Raw genomic sequence first — 19,074 nt, forward strand, 5'->3', positions numbered from 1 at the left:
ATATACATTCAGCCACAGAGAAACACAGCCTTGGAAGGAGGTGTTCGCCACCCGATTTGAAACTTAAGTGACATTTTGGGCCACACCTGCAGCACACTCTAAGGAATTTTTAAAATAAATATTTTCTGGGACAAGTGCACGGCATTACATTCTGAAGACATTCATTCATTCAGGGTAAAATTTTTAATGTACCACAACTTTTGTAATATCAATTTGGTATTTCTTTATATTTTGAGAGCCTAAAAAATTGGAAATGGACCAGGCCTCCAAGAGTCCTGCCTGCTTGTGAGATTATTGTTGTAATCAGGGGTGCCTGTTCGGCTTAGTGGGTAGAGCCCCTTCTGCAACACTTGATTTGGGGGTTGTGAGTTCGAGCCCCATGTTGGGTGCAGAGATTACTTAACAACAAAAAAGATTATAGGGGCGCCTGGGTGGCTCAGTTGGTTAAGCATCCTGCTTCGGCTCAAGTCATGATCTTGCAGTCCGTGAGCTTGAGCCCCACGTCAGGCTCTGTGCTGACAGCTCAGAGCCTGGAGCCTGCTTCAGGTTCTGTGTCTCCCTCTCTCTGCCCCTCCCCCACTCAGGCTCTGTCTCTCTCTCTCTCTCAAAAATAAACATTAAAAAAAATTTTTTTTAAGATTATTGTTGTAATCAAATAATATTAAGAATGTAAAGTTGGTTTTTTAGAAAAAGGTTTTGTAAACCTTTTATATGAGGTATCTAGAGTAGTCAGTTTTCTAGAAACTGAAAGTAGAATGATAGTTGTCAATGAGGGGGGGTGGGGAATGGGGAGTGATTTCATGGGTACAGAATATCAATTTTGTAAGAGGGAAAAGTTCTGGGGATTGATTGCACGACAACGTAAATATTCTTAACACTGTTCTGTATATTTAAAAATGGTGAAGATGGGAACATTTGCTACATGTATTTCACCACTGGCAAAAAAAAAAACATCTTAGGGGCATCTGGTTGACTCAGCCAGTTAAGTGCCCAACTCTTGATTTCAGCTCAGATCATGCTCTCATGATTCACGGGTTCAAGCCCCACACTGGGCTCTATGCTGCTCCTGTGGAGCCTGCTTGGGATTCTCTCTCTCCCTCTCTCTCTCAAGATAAATAAACATTAAAAAAAATTAAAAACAGAAAAAAAAAACAGACAAGACATTTTAAATCATAAAATTGGGGCACCTGGGGTAGCTTGATTGGTTGAGCATCCGACTCTTGATTTCGGCTCAGGTCATGATCCCAGGGTGGTGAGATTGAGCCCTGCGTTGGGCTCCACGCTGAGTGTGGAGCCTGCTTAAGATTCTCTCTCTCCCCTTCTGCCACTCTTCCTCTCTTTCCCTCTCTCTCTCTGAAATTAAAAAAAAAAGTAAAAAAAAAAAAACCTTAAACTTAAATTTAAGTGTTGCTGCTACTAATAACATGAACAGGGATTATATCAGAGTATATCAGACTGTTATCAGACTCTAACAGAGTATCCATTCTGCCAGACACTGCAAGGCTCTAAAGGACTTTTAAGTGTAGGTGCTGAATAAAAAGAACATAGAATTTCTTGAGGTGGGTAACCGGAAGTGTATAAAAATGTGATAGAAATTAGCGTCAGTGTGTTGGAGGGCTCAAATGGTCTGCAGGGGCCATCTGCCCTACCCTCAGTGGGGCAGTAGGAGAATGCTAGAATGGGAGTGAGCCACCCCAGACTGCAGTCTGAGCACCGGTGCTGTGAGTTAACAGCAACACAGAGAAAAGAGTTTCTTAATGGTAGGAGCTCAAGCCAGAAGGCTTGGGTCCAAATCTCAGCTCTGCAATTTACTATCTGTGTGACGTTGGGTAAGTTACGTAACTTCTCTGGATCTCGGAAAAGAGGAAGGAGTAATAGTACCAACCCAAGAACGTTGTTATGGCTTAAAGGAACTGTCTAAACTGCCTCACATATAGTAAGCGCTGTATATAAGTATTAAATGAAATAGCGTACTTTTCAGTGAGCCAGTTAATTTTCTGGGCTTCCATAAATTAACGAGGTGCAATACATAATTCGTAAGGAGGCTTCGAGGTCTACCAATTCCGTGATTCCATGCTTTCAGAAATGAAGAGTTAACTGGTAGAATAGGTCGTAGCAAAAGCTTTCTTGATAATAATTAGGTCAGGGTCCAGGGTAAGAAACCAGAAACTAGGGGCGCCTGGGTGGCTCAGTCGGTTAAGCATCCGACTTCGGCTCGGGTCATGATCTCACGGTTTGTGGGTTTGAGCCCCACATCGGGCTGTTTGCTGTCAGCAGAGTCCGCTTTGGATCCTCCGTCCCCCTCTCTCTCTCCGCCACTCCCCGTTTGCACGCACATGCACGTGCATGCGCACTGTCTCTCTCTCAAAAATAAACATTTAAAATTAAAAAAAAAAAAAAGAATGGTTTTGGAACCAGAGGCAATAACTTAAGAATTGGCACATTAGCTCCCAAACTGCTTCCTGTTACTTCAAGTCAACCACGGAAGCCGGTCCTGACCTCCAGAGTAATATCAGTACGTTCATACTCTCCAACTAGGCAAAAACAGCCATCCCAGCCTCCCCATGCTTTCCTTTTCCAGCCTAACAGAGCCTCTGTGTTGATTTCTCCACGGTGGCCTCCTTAGGACAGGGAGTCTGGGAGACTCATTTCTGCGCCCCTCTGGAGTCAGCCTAACACCATGACCACACCAGGGGCTTTCTCAGAGTTGATGTGAATTGTCGGATTGTTCTACACGTTCAGAAATTGATCTTTGGGGGCGCCTGGGTGGCTCAGTTGGTTAAGCGTCCGACTTCGGCTCAGGTCATGATCTCGCAGCTTGTGAGTTCAAGCCCTGCGTTGGGCTCTGTGCTGACAGCTCAGAGCCTGGAGCCTGCTTTGGATTCTGTGTCTCCCTCTCTCACTACCTCCCCCACCCCCCAAAAAATAAAAACATTAAAAACAAAAAACAAAAAAAGAAATTGGTCTTTGTATTGAGCCCAAATCAGCCTGTCCTCAAAGCAAGTGACTTATCCAATTCGGCAAACCACCTCACCCATCCCAGGCCTCAGTTTCCCTGGTCTGATTACAGTTCAGTCCCACAATCAAGGGAGTGGGTTGAGAGAAAAACACAGAAGGGACTGGTGGGATAATTTGCATGCCCTCTGCACCCTTCCCTCGCTCCTCAGACTCCTCAGTATTCTAGAGAGTCGGCCAGTAGAGATCCTTTATAAGAGTTGTGGGCTGGGAGGGTGGAGGGAAGATGGCGGCGTAGGAGGACGCTGGGCTCACCGCGTGTCCTGCTGATCACTTAGATTCCACCTACATCTGCCTAAATAACCCAGAAAACCGCCAGAGGATTAGCAGAACGGAGTCGCCGGAGCCAAGCGCAGACGAGAGGCCCACGGAAGAGGGTAGGAAGGGCGGCGAGGCGGTGCATGCTCCACGGACTGGCGGGAGGGAGCCGGGGCGGAGGGGCGGCTCGCCGGCCAAGCAGAGCCCCGGAGTCTGGCTGGCAAAAGCGGAGGGGCCTGACGGACTGTGTTCCGACAGCAAGCGCGACTTAGCGTCTGGGAGGTCATAAGTTAACAGCTCTGCTCGGAAAGCGGGAAGGCTGGAGGACAAAGGGAGGGAGAGCTGCTGAGCCCCCGGACGACAGAGCTCAGTTTGGTGGGGAACAAAGGTGCTCGCCAGCGCCATCTCCCCCGCCCATCCCCCAGCCAAAATCCCAAAGAGAACCAGTTCCTGCCAGGGAACTTGCTCGCTCCACGCAAACACCCAACTCTGTGCTTCTGCGGAGCCAAACCTCTGGCAGCGGATCTGACTCCCTTCCGCTGCCACAGGGCCCCTCCTGAAGTGAATCACCTAAGGAGAAGCGAGCTAAGCCTGCCCCTCCTGCCCCTGTGCACCTTGCCTACCCACCCCAGCTAATACGCCAGATCCCCAGCATCACAAGCCTGGCAGTGTGCAAGTAGCCCAGACGGGCCACGCCACCCCACAGTGAATCCCGCCCCTAGGAGAGGGGAAGAGAAGGCACACACCAGTCTGACTGTGGCCCCAGCGGTGGGCTGGGGGCAGACATCAGGACTGACTGCGGCCCCGCCCACCAACTCCAGTTATACACCACAGCACAGGGGAAGTGCCCTGCAGGTCCTCACCACGCCAGGGACTATCCAAAATGACCAAGCGGAAGAATTCCCCTCAGAAGAATCTCCAGGAAATAACAACAGCTAATGAGCTGATCAAAAAGGATTTAAATAATATAACAGAAAGTGAATTTAGAATAATAGTCATAAAATTAATCGCTGGGCTTGAAAACAGTATAGAGGACAGCAGAGAATCTCTTGCTACAGAGATCAAGGGACTAAGGAACAGTCACGAGGAGCTGAAAAACGCTTTAAATGAAATGCAAAACAAAATGGAAACCACCACGGCTCGGATTGAAGAGGCAGAGGAGAGAATAGGTGAACTAGAAGATAAAGTTATGGAAAAAGAGGAAGCTGAGAAAAAGAGAGATAAAAAAATCCAGGAGTATGAGGGGAAAATTAGAGAACTAAGTGATACACTAAAAAGAAATAATATACGCATAATTGGTATCCCAGAGGAGGAAGAGAGAGGGAAAGGTGCTGAAGGGGTACTTGAAGAAATAATAGCTGAGAACTTCCCTGAACTGGGGAAAGAAAAAGGCACTGAAATCCAAGAGGCACAGAGAACTCCCTTCAGACGTAACTTGAATCGATCTTCTGCACGACATATCATAGTGAAACTGGCAAAATACAAGGATAAAGAGAAAATTCTGAAAGCAGCAAGGGGTAAATGTGCCCTCACATATAAAGGGAGACCTATAAGACTCGTGACTGATCTCTCTTTTGAAACTTGGCAGGCCAGAAAGAATTGGCACGAGATTTTCAGTGTGCTAGACAGAAAAAATATGCAGCCGAGAATCCTTTATCCAGCAAGTCTGTCATTTAGAATAGAAGGAGAGATAAAGGTCTTCCCAAACAAACAAAAACTGAAGGAATTTGTCACCACTAAACCAGCCCTACAAGAGATCCTAAGGGGGACCCTGTGAGACAAAGTACCAGAGACATCACTACAAGCATAAAACATACAGACATCACAATGACTCTAAACCCGTATCTTTCTATAATAACACTGAATGTAAATGGATTAAATGCGCCAACCAAAAGACATAGGGTATCAGAATGGATAAAAAAACAAGACCCATCTATTTGCTGTCTACAAGAGACTCATTTTAGACCTGAGGACACCTTTAGATTGAGAGTGAGGGGATGGAGAACTATTTATCATGCTACTGGAAGCCAAAAGAAAGCTGGAGTAGCCATACTTATATCAGACAAACTAGACTTTAAATTAAAGGCTGTAACAAGAGATGAAGAAGGACATTATATAATAGTTACAGGGTCTATCCATCAGGAAGAGCTAACAATTATAAATGTCTATGCGCCGAATACCGGAGCCCCCAAATATATAAAACAACTACTCATAAACATAAGCAACCTTATTGATAAGAATGTGGTAATTGCAGGGGACTTTAACACCCCACTTACAGAAATGGATAGATCATCTAGACACACGATCAATAAAGAAACAAGGGCCCTGAATGAGACATTGGATCAGATGGACTTGACAGATATATTTAGAACTCTGCATCCCAAAGCAACAGAATATACTTTCTTCTCGAGTGCACATGGAACATTCTCCAAGATAGATCATATACTGGGTCACAAAACAGCCCTTCATAAGTTTATCAGAATTGAAATTATACCATGCATACTTTCAGACCACAATGCTATGAAGCTTGAAAGCAATCACAGAAAAAAGTCTGGAAAACCTCCAAAAGCATGGAGGTTAAAGAACACCCTACTAATGAATGAGTGGGTCAACCAGGCAATTAGAGAAGAAATTAAAAAATATATGGAAACAAACGAAAATGAAAATACAACAATCCAAACGCTTTGGGACGCAGCGAAGGCAGTCCTGAGAGGAAAATACATTGCAATCCAGGCCTATCTCAAGAAACAAGAAAAATCCAGGGGCGCCTGGGTGGCGCAGTCGGTTGAGCGTCCGACTTCAGCCAGGTCACGATCTCGCGGTCCGTGAGTTCGAGCCCCGCGTCGGGCTCTGGGCTGATGGCTCAGAGCCTGGAGCCTGTTTCTGATTCTGTGTCTCCCTCTCTCTCTGCCCCTCCCCCGTTCATGCTCTGTCTCTCTCTGTCCCAAAAATAAATAAACGTTGAAAAAAAAAAAAAAAAATTTAAAAAAGAAACAAGAAAAATCCCAAATACAAAATCTAACAGCACACCTAAAGGAAATAGAAGCAGAACAGCAAAGGCAGCCTAAACCCAGCAGAAGAAGAGAAATAATAAAGATCAGAGCAGAAATAAACAATATAGAGTCTAAAAAAACTGTAGAGCAGATCAACAAAACCAAGAGTTGGTTTTTTGAAAAAATAAACAAAATTGACAAACCTCTAGCCAGGCTTCTCAAAAAGAAAAGGGAGATGACCCAAATAGATAAAATCATGAATGAAAATGGAATTATTACAACCAATCCCTCAGAGATACAAACAATTATCAGGGAATACTATGAAAAAATATATACCAACAAATTGGACAACCTGGAAGAAATGGACAAATTCCTGAACACCCACACTCTTCCAAAACTCAATCAGGAGGAAATAGAAAGCTTGAACAGACCCATAACCAGCGAAGAAATTGAATCGGTTATCAAAAATCTCCCAACAAATAAGAGTCCAGGACCAGATGGCTTCCCAGGGGAGTTCTACCAGACATTTAAAGCAGAGATAATACCTATCCTTCTCAAGCTATTCCAAGAAATAGAAAGGGAAGGAAAACTTCCAGACTCATTCTATGAAGCCAGTATTACTTTGATTCCTAAACCAGACAGAGACCCAGTAAAAAAAGAGAACTACCGGCCAATATCCCTGATGAATATGGATGCAAAAATTCTCAATAAGATACTAGCAAATCGAATTCAACGGCATATAAAAAGACTTATCCACCATGATCAAGTGGGATTCATTCCTGGGATGCAGGGCTGGTTCAACATTCGCAAATCAATCAACGTGATACATCACATTAACAAAAAAAAAGAGAAGAACCATATGATCCTGTCAATCGATGCAGAAAAGGCCTTTGACAAAATCCAGCACCCTTTCTTAATAAAAACCCTTGAGAAAGTCGGGATAGAAGGAGCATACTTAAAGATCATAAGAGCCATTTATGAAAAGCCCACAGCTAACATCATCCTCAACGGGGAAAAACTGAGAGCTTTTTCCCTGAGATCAGGAACACGACAGGGATGCCCACTCTCACCGCTGTTGTTTAACATAGTGCTGGAAGTTCTAGCATCAGCAATCAGACAACAAAAGGAAATCAAAGGCATCAAAATTGGCAAAGATGAAGTCAAGCTTTCACTTTTTGCAGATGACATGATATTATACATGGAAAATCCGATAGACTCCACCAAAAGTCTGCTAGAATTGATACATGAATTCAGCAAAGTTGCAGGATACAAAATCAATGTACAGAAATCAGTTGCATTCTTATACACTAACAATGAAGCAACAGAAAGACAAATAAAGAAACTGATCCCATTCACAATTGCACCAAGAAGCATAAAATACCTAGGAATAAATCTAACCAAAGATGTAAAGGATCTGTATGCTGAAAACTATAGAAAGCTTATGAAGGAAATTGAAGAAGATTTAAAGAAATGGAAAGACATTCCCTGCTCATGGATTGGAAAAATAAATATTGTCAAAATGTCAATACTACCCAAAGCTATCTACACATTCAATGCAATCCCAATCAAAATTGCACCAGCATTCTTCTCGGAACTAGAACAAGCAATCCTAAAATTCATATGGAACCACAAAAGGCCCCGAATAGCCAAAGGAATTTTGAAGAAGAAGACCAAAGCAGGAGGCATCACAATCCCAGACTTTAGCCTCTAGTACAAAGCTGTCATCATCAAGACAGCATGGTATTGGCACAAAAACAGACACATAGACCAATGGAATAGAATAGAAACCCCAGAACTAGACCCACAAACGTATGGCCAACTCATCTTTGACAAAGCACGAAAGAACATCCAATGGAAAAAAGACAGCCTCTTTAACAAATGGTGCTGGGAGAACTGGACAGCAACATGCAGAAGGTTGAAACTAGACCACTTTCTCACACCATTCACAAAAATTAACTCAAAATGGATAAAGGACCTGAATGTGAGACAGGAAACCATCAAAACCTTAGAGGAGAAAGCAGGAAAAGACCTCTCTGACCTCAGCCATAGCAATCTCTTACTCGACACATCCCCAAAGGCAAGGGAATTAAAAGCAAAAGTGAATTACTGGGACCTTATGAAGATAAAAAGCTTCTGCACAGCAAAGGAAACAACCAACAAAACTAAAAGGCAACCAACGGAATGGGAAAAGATATTTGCAAATGACATATCAGACAAAGGGTTAGTATCCAAAATCTATAAAGAGCTCACCAAACTCCACACCCGAAAAACAAATAACCCAGTGAAGAAATGGGCAGAAAACATGAATAGACACTTCTCTAAAGAAGACATCCGGATGGCCAACAGGCACATGAAAAGATGTTCAGCGTCGCTCCTTATCAGGGAAATACAAATCAAAACCACATTCAGGTATCACCTCACGCCAGTCAGAGTGGCCAAAATGACCAAATCAGGAGACTATAGATGCTGGAGAGGATGTGGAGAAACAGGAACCCTCTTGCACTGTTGGTGGGAATGCAAATTGGTGCAGCTGCTCTGGAAAGCAGTGTGGAGGTTCCTCAGAAAATTAAAAATAGACCTACCCTATGACCCAGCAATAGCACTGCTGGGAATTTATCCAAGGGATACAGGAGTACTGATGCATAGGGGCACTTGTACCCCAATGTTCATAGCAGCACTCTCAACAATAGCCAAATTATGGAAAGAGCCTAAATGTCCATCAACTGATGAATGGATAAAGAAATTGTGGTTTATATACACAATGGAATACTACGTGGCAATGAGAAAAAATGAAATTTGGCCTTTTGTAGCAACGTGGATGGAACTGGAGAGTGTGGTGCTAAGTGAAATAAGCCATACAGAGAAAGACAGATACCAAATGGTTTCACTCTTATGTGGATCCTGAGAAACTTAACAGGAACCCATGGGGGAGGGGGAGGAAAAAAGAAAAAAAAAAAAAAAAGAGGTTAGAGTGGGAGAGAGCCAAAGCATAAGAGACTGTTAAAAACTGAGAACAAACTGAGGGTTGATGGGGGGTGGGAGGGAGGAGAGGGTGGGTGATGGGTATTGAGGAGGGCACGTTTTGGGATGACGCTGGGTGTTGTATGGAAACCAATTTGACAATAAATTTCATATATTAAAAAAATAAAATAAAATAAAATAAAATAAAAGAGTTGTGGGCTGGGGCGCCTGGGTGGCTCAGTCGGTTAAGCATTCAACTCTTGATTTCAGCTCAGGCCATGATCTCATGGTTTCACGAGTTGGAGCCCCACATTGAGCTCCGGGCTGACAGCGTGGAACCTGCCTGGGATTCTCTGTCTCCCTCTCTCTCTCTGCCTCCCCCATTCACTCTCTGTCTCTCTCAAAATAAACTTTAAAAAAAAGAGTAGTGGGCTCTGAAGAGGGGTTAACCCTTGGCAAGCTACAGGGGTAGTCTTCTTGTACTGTTTGCAACAGAGCTGGCATAATGCAAGGGAGGGAGGTAACCAAACAGGGTCGGGAGTCAGACTGCATGTCACTTCCTGTGTGACCTTGGCCCAAGTAACTTGGGCCTCGCTTACCCAACTGAAAATTAGAGTAAATAATGAACGCAAAGGATTGTTGCTATTCGTGACAAATAATCAATGCTCGGTATGTATTAGCTATTTCCGAGTGCTAGGTACTTGACACGGTGCTAAATGTCATTTTACTACCCTGTCATTTAAACCTTTACACACCTTGTGACTGGATACATCACACACCCCCACTTTTAGAGGTGAAGAAACTGTAAGTCAAGGGGCCACGCAGACAAAAAAAGGCAGTGCCAGGGTTTTTGAACCGAAGGCCAACTCCAGAATCTGGGCTCAGGGTGGTTCTGCCCCGCACAGGGCACTTGGGAAATCTGTGGGAACACTGTTGATTGTTGCCACGATTGGAGGCTCCACTGGCTTTTAGCGCGTGGAAGAGAGGGGTGCCTAGCATCTTGCAACATTCAAGTCAGTTTTATACATGGAAGAAATGTCTGCATCCCAAGTGATTCCTGAATGTTTTCCAAATATTCATATAGGTGAAAACAAATGTTCCAGAATTAACTATGTATACAACAATAACATGAAGGATTTTTTGCAGTTTTTTACAATTCTTAACGTTTATTTACCTTTGAGAGACAGAATGTGAGCAGGCAAGGGGCAGAGAGAGAGAGAGAGAGGGAGACGCAGAATCCGAAGCAGGCTCCAGGCTCCGAGGTGTCCGCACAGAGCCCAACGCGGGGCTCGAACTCAGGAACCGCGAGATCATGACCTGAGCCGAAGTCGGACGCTTAACCAATCAAGTCACACAGGTGCACTGATACCTGAGCCATCAACGCACTGGCCTGAATCCGTGTGGATTTGTAACTTGCTTTCACAAAGTTTCTGCAGGACTGAGCATCTCACTTAGTCCTTTGCGCCCTCCAGCTTATCTGAACTTGAGCATGAATCTATCGAAACACGGTATCTTATTGCAAGTTGTTTTTAACTCTCCTTCAGATTTACAATTACCACAGAACGTGTTGGTTATCTGTGAATAGTAGATATGAATCTATGTATCTATGAATACTATCCATGATGGTAAAGAGGATATTACAAAATCTTCCTTATAAAAACAGAGGTGCGAGCTCTAATAGGGTTGGGAACCCCGCTGCATTGTGAATACACTTTCTAAAGATGGGTAGGATTTAATTAACCAAGTTTCCATTGAAACCAGGGATCATGCAAGATTGTGCCTTTGTTCATCTCTAGGCCACACCTCTGTTCTAAAACAAAACTGTGTCCCTTCATTCAACAAATAGGCAGTGCCAGAAAAAAAGCAGGTAGCAACTACCTCTAAGAGTAGTGTTATTATTCTCTTTTTATTTTAAAGAGTATTTATATATTTAAAAGTATTTTGAGAGGGAAACTTGTTTGAGGCTTTCACAGCTGGGGAAATATGGTATGCAAACCCCAGAGCTCCAATTCTGCCCCATGATTCCAAGAGAGGCAGGGTCGATAGGAGCGGCATATATGAAAATAAAGAAGCCACCATTCCGACCTCAGAGGCTCTCCCTATCCAGGGGGAAGCCAGCCAGGCTTGCAAAACATCTCCCAAATGTGTGAAAAAGGCTATACTAAAGGTGCAATGCATACAGGGAATTCTGGGTGGGGAAGTCACCAGCCTCGCCTAGAATTCCAGAAAGAGAATATCTCATCTGGCTTTTGAAAAGTGAATAGATCACCAGGTAGAGAAGAAGAAAGAAGCCATTCTAAGCCCCCAAGTCCTGCTCGGAGGATGTGATTCTCTCTTGGCTCTACCAGTCTCCATTCTTTCTGGGGAGCCACATCTTACAACACTCCTTGCTACTTCCAGTCATTTCCTTTAAATGGGGAGATCTATGTTTACTTACGTTAGCCCTCTTCCTCCATCCCGTCCCTGCAGACGGTTTTGTCATGGATAGACTGCCATGCTCAACAAATTTACCCTTAATATAAGCATAATGCCCAAACCCACTCTGTTAAATCCAAAGTTGACATCACACTTAATGGTGGAATATTAAATGCTTTGTCCTAAGATCAGAAACAAAGCAAGGATGTCTTCTGTCAATGTCATTCTACTCAACATTTTACTGGAGTCCTAATCAAAGCAATAAGGAAAGAAATAGAAGTAAAAGGCATACAGACTGGAAAGGAAGAAATAAACCATCTTTCCTCACAGATAACATGATTGCTTCTGGAAAAAATAATAAAGAACTCCACAAAACCATTACTAGAATAAGTGAATTTAGCAAGTCACACAATACATGGTTAATATTTTAGTTCAATCACATTCCTACAAAGTAGGAGTGATTAATTGGAAAATGAAATTTAAAAACAGTTCTGTTTTGGAGTACCTGGGTGGCTCAGTCGGTTAAGCGTCCGACTTCAGCTCAGGTCATGATCTCGTGGTTCGTCGGTTTGAACCCCGCATCGGACTCTGTGCTGACAGCTCAGAGCCTGGAGTCTGCTTCGGATTCGGTGTCTTCTTCTCTCTCTACCTCTCCCCCTGCTCGTGCTCTGTCTCTGTCTCTCAAAAATAAATAAATGTTAAAAAAAAAAAAAAAAACAGTTCTGTTTACAGAATTTAAAAATGTAATAAGGAAAATCTAACAAAAGATGGCAACGTTCTTCATTCTAAAATTATAAAACACTGCTGACAGAAACTTAAAAAGACTTAAATAAATATCACACTTGGGGATTGGTGCTCAATATTGTTAAGAGGTCAACTTTACCCAACGTAATCTGTAGTGTCATTAAAATCCCAATTATAATTCAAGCTACATTTATGGTAGAAAATGAGTTTGTTCTTAAAAATTTACATGAAAAAGCAAAAGATCTAGAAGGGTCAAAACAAAGTTGGGGGACTCATACATCCTACCTGATTTTAAGACTAACCATAAAGCTATAGTAATCAGACTTAATCAAATACAAACTTAATCAAACCTCACTGTTCCAATTATCTATCACTGTGTAACAAAGCATCCCGAAATAGTGGCTTAAAACAGTAACAATCATTTACTTTGGTCATGAACCTGGGGATTGACTGGGCTCTGAGTAAAGATGGAGTCCGTTGATGGCCGGGGCTGGATCATATTCAAGCCTTTGTCACTCACGTGCTTGGGGTGCAGACCAGGACCGCTCAACAGCGGGGGCTCTTCTTCCTATGGGTCTTTCTACTCATGGGCCTCACGGGGGGCGGGACTTCCTGAGGAGTAACTGAAGATTCCTACAGTGAGGGGTGACAGCGGCATGGATTTCACAATCTAGACTCGGAAGTTACCCTGAGTTACTTTCTCCGCTTTCTATCTGTTGGAAGCCAGTCCCCAAAGCCAGCCCATATCCACAAGAAGAGGAATTAGATTCCATACCCTCATGGCAAGGAATGTCAAAAAAAAGTTGCAAGAAAAAAAAATTGCAGACATGTTTTAAAGCCACCACATGGGGGCGCCTGGGTGGCTCAGTCGGTTAAGCGGCCGACTTCGGCTCAGGTCATGATCTCACAGTCTGTGAGTTCGAGCCCCGCGTCACGCTGTGTGCTGACAGCTCAGAGCCTGAAGCCTGTTTCAGATTCTGTGTCTCCATCTCTCTGACCCTCCCCCGTTCATGCTCTCTCTCTGTCTCAAAAATAAATAAACGTTAAAAACAATTTTTTTTTAATTAAAAAATAAAATAAATAAATAAATAAAGCCACCGCATGAACCAAACAAGTGAAGAACCTGACATAAAACTCACTTTGGGCCTAAAGAAAAGCATGGTAGAAACAAGAAAGCTTCTGATTAAATGGGAAATGCCACCTAAGACTCAGAGCTTTCCTGAGACTTCTATGGGATTAATCAACAACGGCAAGTGGGTAAAGACAAGAAAGCAGACTGGGGGTGGGGGGGACTTTTCCCCACCTCATACAAAGTGCTGACCTTACTCACCTAGGGGAGGTCCCCAAAATTTCACGTGCCTTCTCTCTTTCACATCCAATCCTTTTATTTATTTATTAAGTTTATTTGTTTACTTTTAGAGAGGTGGGTAGGGGCAGAGAAAGGCGGGGGGAGACAGAGAGAATCCCAAGCAGGCTCCACACAGTCAGTGCAGAGCCCAACGCGTAGCTCGAACCCACAAACCATGAGATCATGACCTGAGCCGAAATCAAGAGTCAGAGGCTTCACTGACTGAGCCACCCAGGCAACCCACTTCCGGGCCTTTTAAACATGCTGTTCCCACTGATTGGTATGCCCTTCCTCCTTCCTCTATCTCCTAGTCCTTCTTAGGTTTAGTGTAGCATTTGCCCCTCCGGGAAGCCCTCGTTAACCCCCAAGCCTGGGTCAAGGCCCCTTCCGTGGGGTCCCATAATTCCCTGTACTTCGCCCTTTCTCAAGGCCCATTAGTGTCTTGCTGCCTGTTTGGTTATTGGTCCCTTTACTGCAGTTGAAGCTCCCTGAGGGCACAAGGCACGATTTTGTACACCTGCGTATTCACAGCACCCCTGGTAAGGTAGACTACCGACTTTCAGGGAGGGTGTGGCAGATTTCTGAGCTACAACAGGACTCAAAGCCACACAAGGAGGTGGCTGCGGGATCTCTCGCTTTATCCCAAGGTACGGTTCATCACCTCCCTGCACAGGCAAACTAGCAGTGGGCAGAGCAGATCTAACAGCACGATTAGCCAGTCCCTTGGTGTGAACAGCCAACACTACGATCTGCTCAACCGTGGCCTCCCCTCCAGCCTCCCCAAATCAGCCAACTCCCCTTCGCAGCTCCTCTCCGAGAGCAGATCGACCTGCTTCCCACTAAAACCACAGACGCGATAATAGGAGGGAAAAAAAAAGGGTCGAGGTAGGGGGGGGGGGCCCAACTGGTGGCAAGGACACGAGCATAGATTAATGATGCAGACCTCGCCCTGGCCGCCCCGGCCTGGGCTGGGGAAAGTTCATAGTTGATACCCATTAAAGGGCTTAATGAAATAATTATAATTCGCACCCCAGAGCATCAAAGAAATCAATACGGGGGAACTCTGGAGCACTCTGGGGGTGGCACCTCCCTGGCTTCGCAGTTCAGCGCAGCAGGCAGAGCTGGTGGAAGTAAATGCAGTCCACATGGAAACTGCATTAAAAGAGGGCAGTAATAGATTAAAAGCTGCCGGGATCCTGGCGACAATCGTCGATATCCTTTATTCCCTACCTCGCTCCAATTCTGCCCCCTCCAGGCACTATTAGCCCAAATCAATGGGCTGTCAATTGACATCACCAGCTCCAGCATTAATGCGAGCTCACAAAAGCAGCCCGGCCCTATATTATCACTTCTCTCGCTTCCAAATTACCACATAATGCAGGCCACCGGCAGCCTGTGACATGTTAACACTACACACGATTTGTGCGGATTGGACTAAACGTTTCCCGGCTAAAGATTTCATCAGAGACTTGATGACAGAAATAAACTGCTGCCCACGGGGGAAATCACTGGCAAGAATAGAATTAGGCATTGTTTGGGAATCCGCAGGGATGATGGGCTGGTAAAGGGATTCGAACCCACGACCTGTGAGATCATGACCTGAGCTGAAGTTCGGAGGCTTAACCGATGAACCATCCGGGCACCCCTAAATATATTTTAAAGATCTTCTGGATACCAGTCCTTTATTAGATACATGGTTTGCAAATACTGTCTCCAACTCTGTGGGCTTTTTTCACTTCCTTGATGGTATCCTTTATGGAAGTTAATTTTCAGGTAGTCTTTTTGTGGCTTGCGCTTTTGGGGTCGTGTCTAAGAAAACTCTTGCCTAACCCAAGTCAAGATTTGGAGCTCTGGGGCTGGCTGCATCCTCTGAATGCCCTGATCTGTGGCCCAGCTCCTTAGAATAGGCCCTATTCCCTCCAAGTTGTGCTGTCCTCTCATATGGCAAAGACTAGTTGTGCCTCCTCTGCTCACCCAGCCCACCCCACATACTGCCCCAACTGCAGGGCAACCTAAAGACATCAGGGGGTCCATTAGGCCAAAGGTTCCGACAGTCCTGTTGCCGCCAACTTTCATTTGGCTAGACCTATTCCAGGCTTGACTGATCATTTCCTCCTCTCACCAACTCTAATCCTGGCTCCCAAATTCTGCAAGGAGCCGATCTGTCAGGGGCCTGAGATCAGCCAGCCAGCCAGCCAGCCACTCACCACTCCAAGACCCATGACCGTGACCACACCCTCAGAAAGCTCAAAGGGAGTACATTCTACCACCAACCCGTTGGGTGCCTGTTCTACTCCTTTTTCTTTCACTTGTGCCAAACACTAGAAATATAGGAGTGTGTGAATACTCTTGCATTCTTGGGTTTGAGTCTGGGAGTAGGTGGGAATTCAAGCCTTTCATACAAATAGGATTCTCAGGAGAAGTTCAAAATAACACAGGGGCTTAAACTGGGGACGGTGTATCCACTAAGACTACTCTAACCACAGAGATTTAACCCTTTTTCTCCTCTATGGTTTTGTTTTTTTTTTTGTTTTTTGTTTGTTTGTTTGTTTTTTTGAGAGAAAGTGGGGGAAGGGCAGAGAGGCAGAGAATCCCAAGCAGGTTCTGCCAGCACTGAGCCTGATGCGGGGCCGGATCTCAAGAACTTGCAATCCTGACCTGAGCAGAAATCAAAGAGTCAAACACTTTCCCGATGGAGCCACCCAGGCGCCCCTCCCTCCCTCCCAAGTTTCAAAGTTCTAGATCTAACCACCACCTCCAAACCCCAAGCACTCGGAGACCTCTACTCAAAGCTATAACCCCAACCAGGAAATGCTTTACCTAGAACACGAATGTGAATACACGGGGCTTTCTTCCTCAGCACTTGCTATGCTTCGGGTTAGGCAAAACCTGTACTTGCCTCACCTACCCTTTGCGGTTGCTTTCTAAATAGCTACTGCCATCTAGTGGGAAAAGAGGCCCTTACACCCATATGCAGACCCCACCCCGCCAATGGAAATTCTGAACTTTTTTCCTATTTATGTTCCACCATCACTCCACGCTACCTTACCAGAATCCAAAAAGGCTATTTTTCCTATGAAAGTAGAGGACCTGAAAAATTATATGCCCTCCATAAATATTGTTTGAGCAAAGGACTGTTTGCAAGTATTACCATGCTATTTTGCACTACGTTTTAAGTATATAAATATTAATGCTGTTGAAAGTAAATGTCTTGCTGTGGCTTTACAGATAAAAACTACGCCCCGGGGTAGCTTAACAATTACTGTTGACTAAAAACTTAAGCTATTGCCAAATACATTTAGCTGAAACCAACACTAACTCATAAAAAGGTGGAGATGGGAGGAACAGTGCATTTTTGGCTCCCTCTCCCCAGTCCAGTGGGATCCTGTGCAAAATTTAGGAACCAGCCATCAAGCACCATGATGTTACCGCTTATAACCACAACCCCAAATCACCGTTAGTAAAATTGCCTTTGCCACCCTATATAGATTTACGAGTGCACAGCTGACCATCCACCCATCCTTCCCCTAGAAGGTTGTTCAAAAAAAAGTAGGAAAAGTGGAAGCTACCTGTTAACTCTAAACTGAATGTAAGTGGTAAACACTACTGTTCCTTCCTTAGGGCCACCTTCTCTCCATCTTCTAAGCATTCTTCTTGCCAGAGTTTTCCTGCAAGCATGCCATTTTATACTTTGTTACTTCGGAGTTACCAGTTTATCTTCAGTCACTCTCTCCTGCTATCCTATAGACACATAAGGCTGAAACACATTTTTACCAGGTTTTGTATCTATACCCACAAACCAGGTTTCTCGCACAGCAGGAACCTAATTAATCACAAAAACAAAAGTTGATTTGAATCACTGTGCTTCTCAAATGCCCAGACTGCTGACTGCCGCTTGCCAAAGACGAATCTCCAACTGAATACCCAAAGCATTGGGGGGGAAAAAAAACGTTGACCATGAACTCAAATAAATGCTCAGATGAAGGCGCCTGGGTGCTCAGTCGGTTGAGCGTCTGATTTCAGCTCAGGTCACGATCTCACAGTCTGTGGGTTCAGGCCCTGTGTCAGGCTCTGTGCTGACAGTTCAGAGCTTGGAGCCTGGAGTCTGCTTCAGATTCTGTCACCCTCTCTCTGCCCCTCCCCCGCTCATGCTGTCTCTGTCAAAAATAAAAAGAATTTTTTCAAAAAATGCTGATGAATATTGGGACCAAGTTACTAAGTACACAATTGCATGTGTTTTGAGGACCAAGATTATGAAACTCCTTTAAGAAAATATTCTTTCCAGTATGAATCCCAGATGCTCTCTGTTGAAAGGAGCCAGAGTTTCAGAATTCACCATGGTAATGAAGGAGCAAAAAATACAGGTTTTGGAATAAAGCCGATCATTATTTGAATATTTCGATCTGCTCTCCTACCGTGCAATTTGCAATCAATGCAGCTCAATCTGTGTCAACTGTAAACACCACCTTATGCAGATTAATTTTAATTCTAGCAGAGTTAATTTCCACCTTCTTGACAAAGCCCGTTATTTGCCCTAGCACAGATATGGCTTCTCCCATTTGCATAAAGGGACTGCCACCACTTTTCAATTTGTTTGTTCCACTGATTATACTACTGTTCCTTTTTGAGATCTCAAGCCAGAGTTTTGTTCCAGTTCATAAAGAATGCAGTGACAAAAAGGGACTATAAAACAAGTCAGATTAAGAAAACAAATTATATAAATACTCCACCCTAGGCCTTTCCCAAGATCATGCATTGCTTTCAAATTTTGGATAAGCTAAGGGAAAATATAAATCACATATGGTACCCCAAGTATCCTGTAGACTCCAAGCACTACATGGGCATGGCCATGGCCATAAATCACTATGTAGTGAAGTCCATGTAGTAATAACCTCATTTAAAAATGAGAAAAACTGATGACTTCTAAACATCTTCACTATACTCACTGAACTAAACAAAGATCATTCTGCAACTACCACTGAAATCCTAATATTAACTGTCATAACAGGGGTCACCCAGGAACCAACAATTCTATAAAGGCAGGAAAAGATTCCAAGCAGATCTTAAAGTTGGACTGTTCCACTGGGAGCATTAAGACCTCGCCAACACACAGCAGGTTTCTCCTAAACTGACCACCAGATGGCAGGTATGTCACCAGGCACTGTGGGTAACACTCCCTTAGCCGGGTTTCCTTACTTGAGGGTTCCCAGGACAGAGCTATACGCTGCACACAAGGACATTCTGGGACTGAAATTCCGTGGCAGCACTTTTTGTGTAGCCCAACACCTTGGCTAACATTCCTCAAGAACCAAGGCCACGAATGTACAGCTCTGCTCCAAA

This window comes from Leopardus geoffroyi, chromosome D1 (assembly GCF_018350155.1).
Source record: "Leopardus geoffroyi isolate Oge1 chromosome D1, O.geoffroyi_Oge1_pat1.0, whole genome shotgun sequence".
NCBI lineage: Eukaryota > Metazoa > Chordata > Mammalia > Carnivora > Felidae > Leopardus > Leopardus geoffroyi.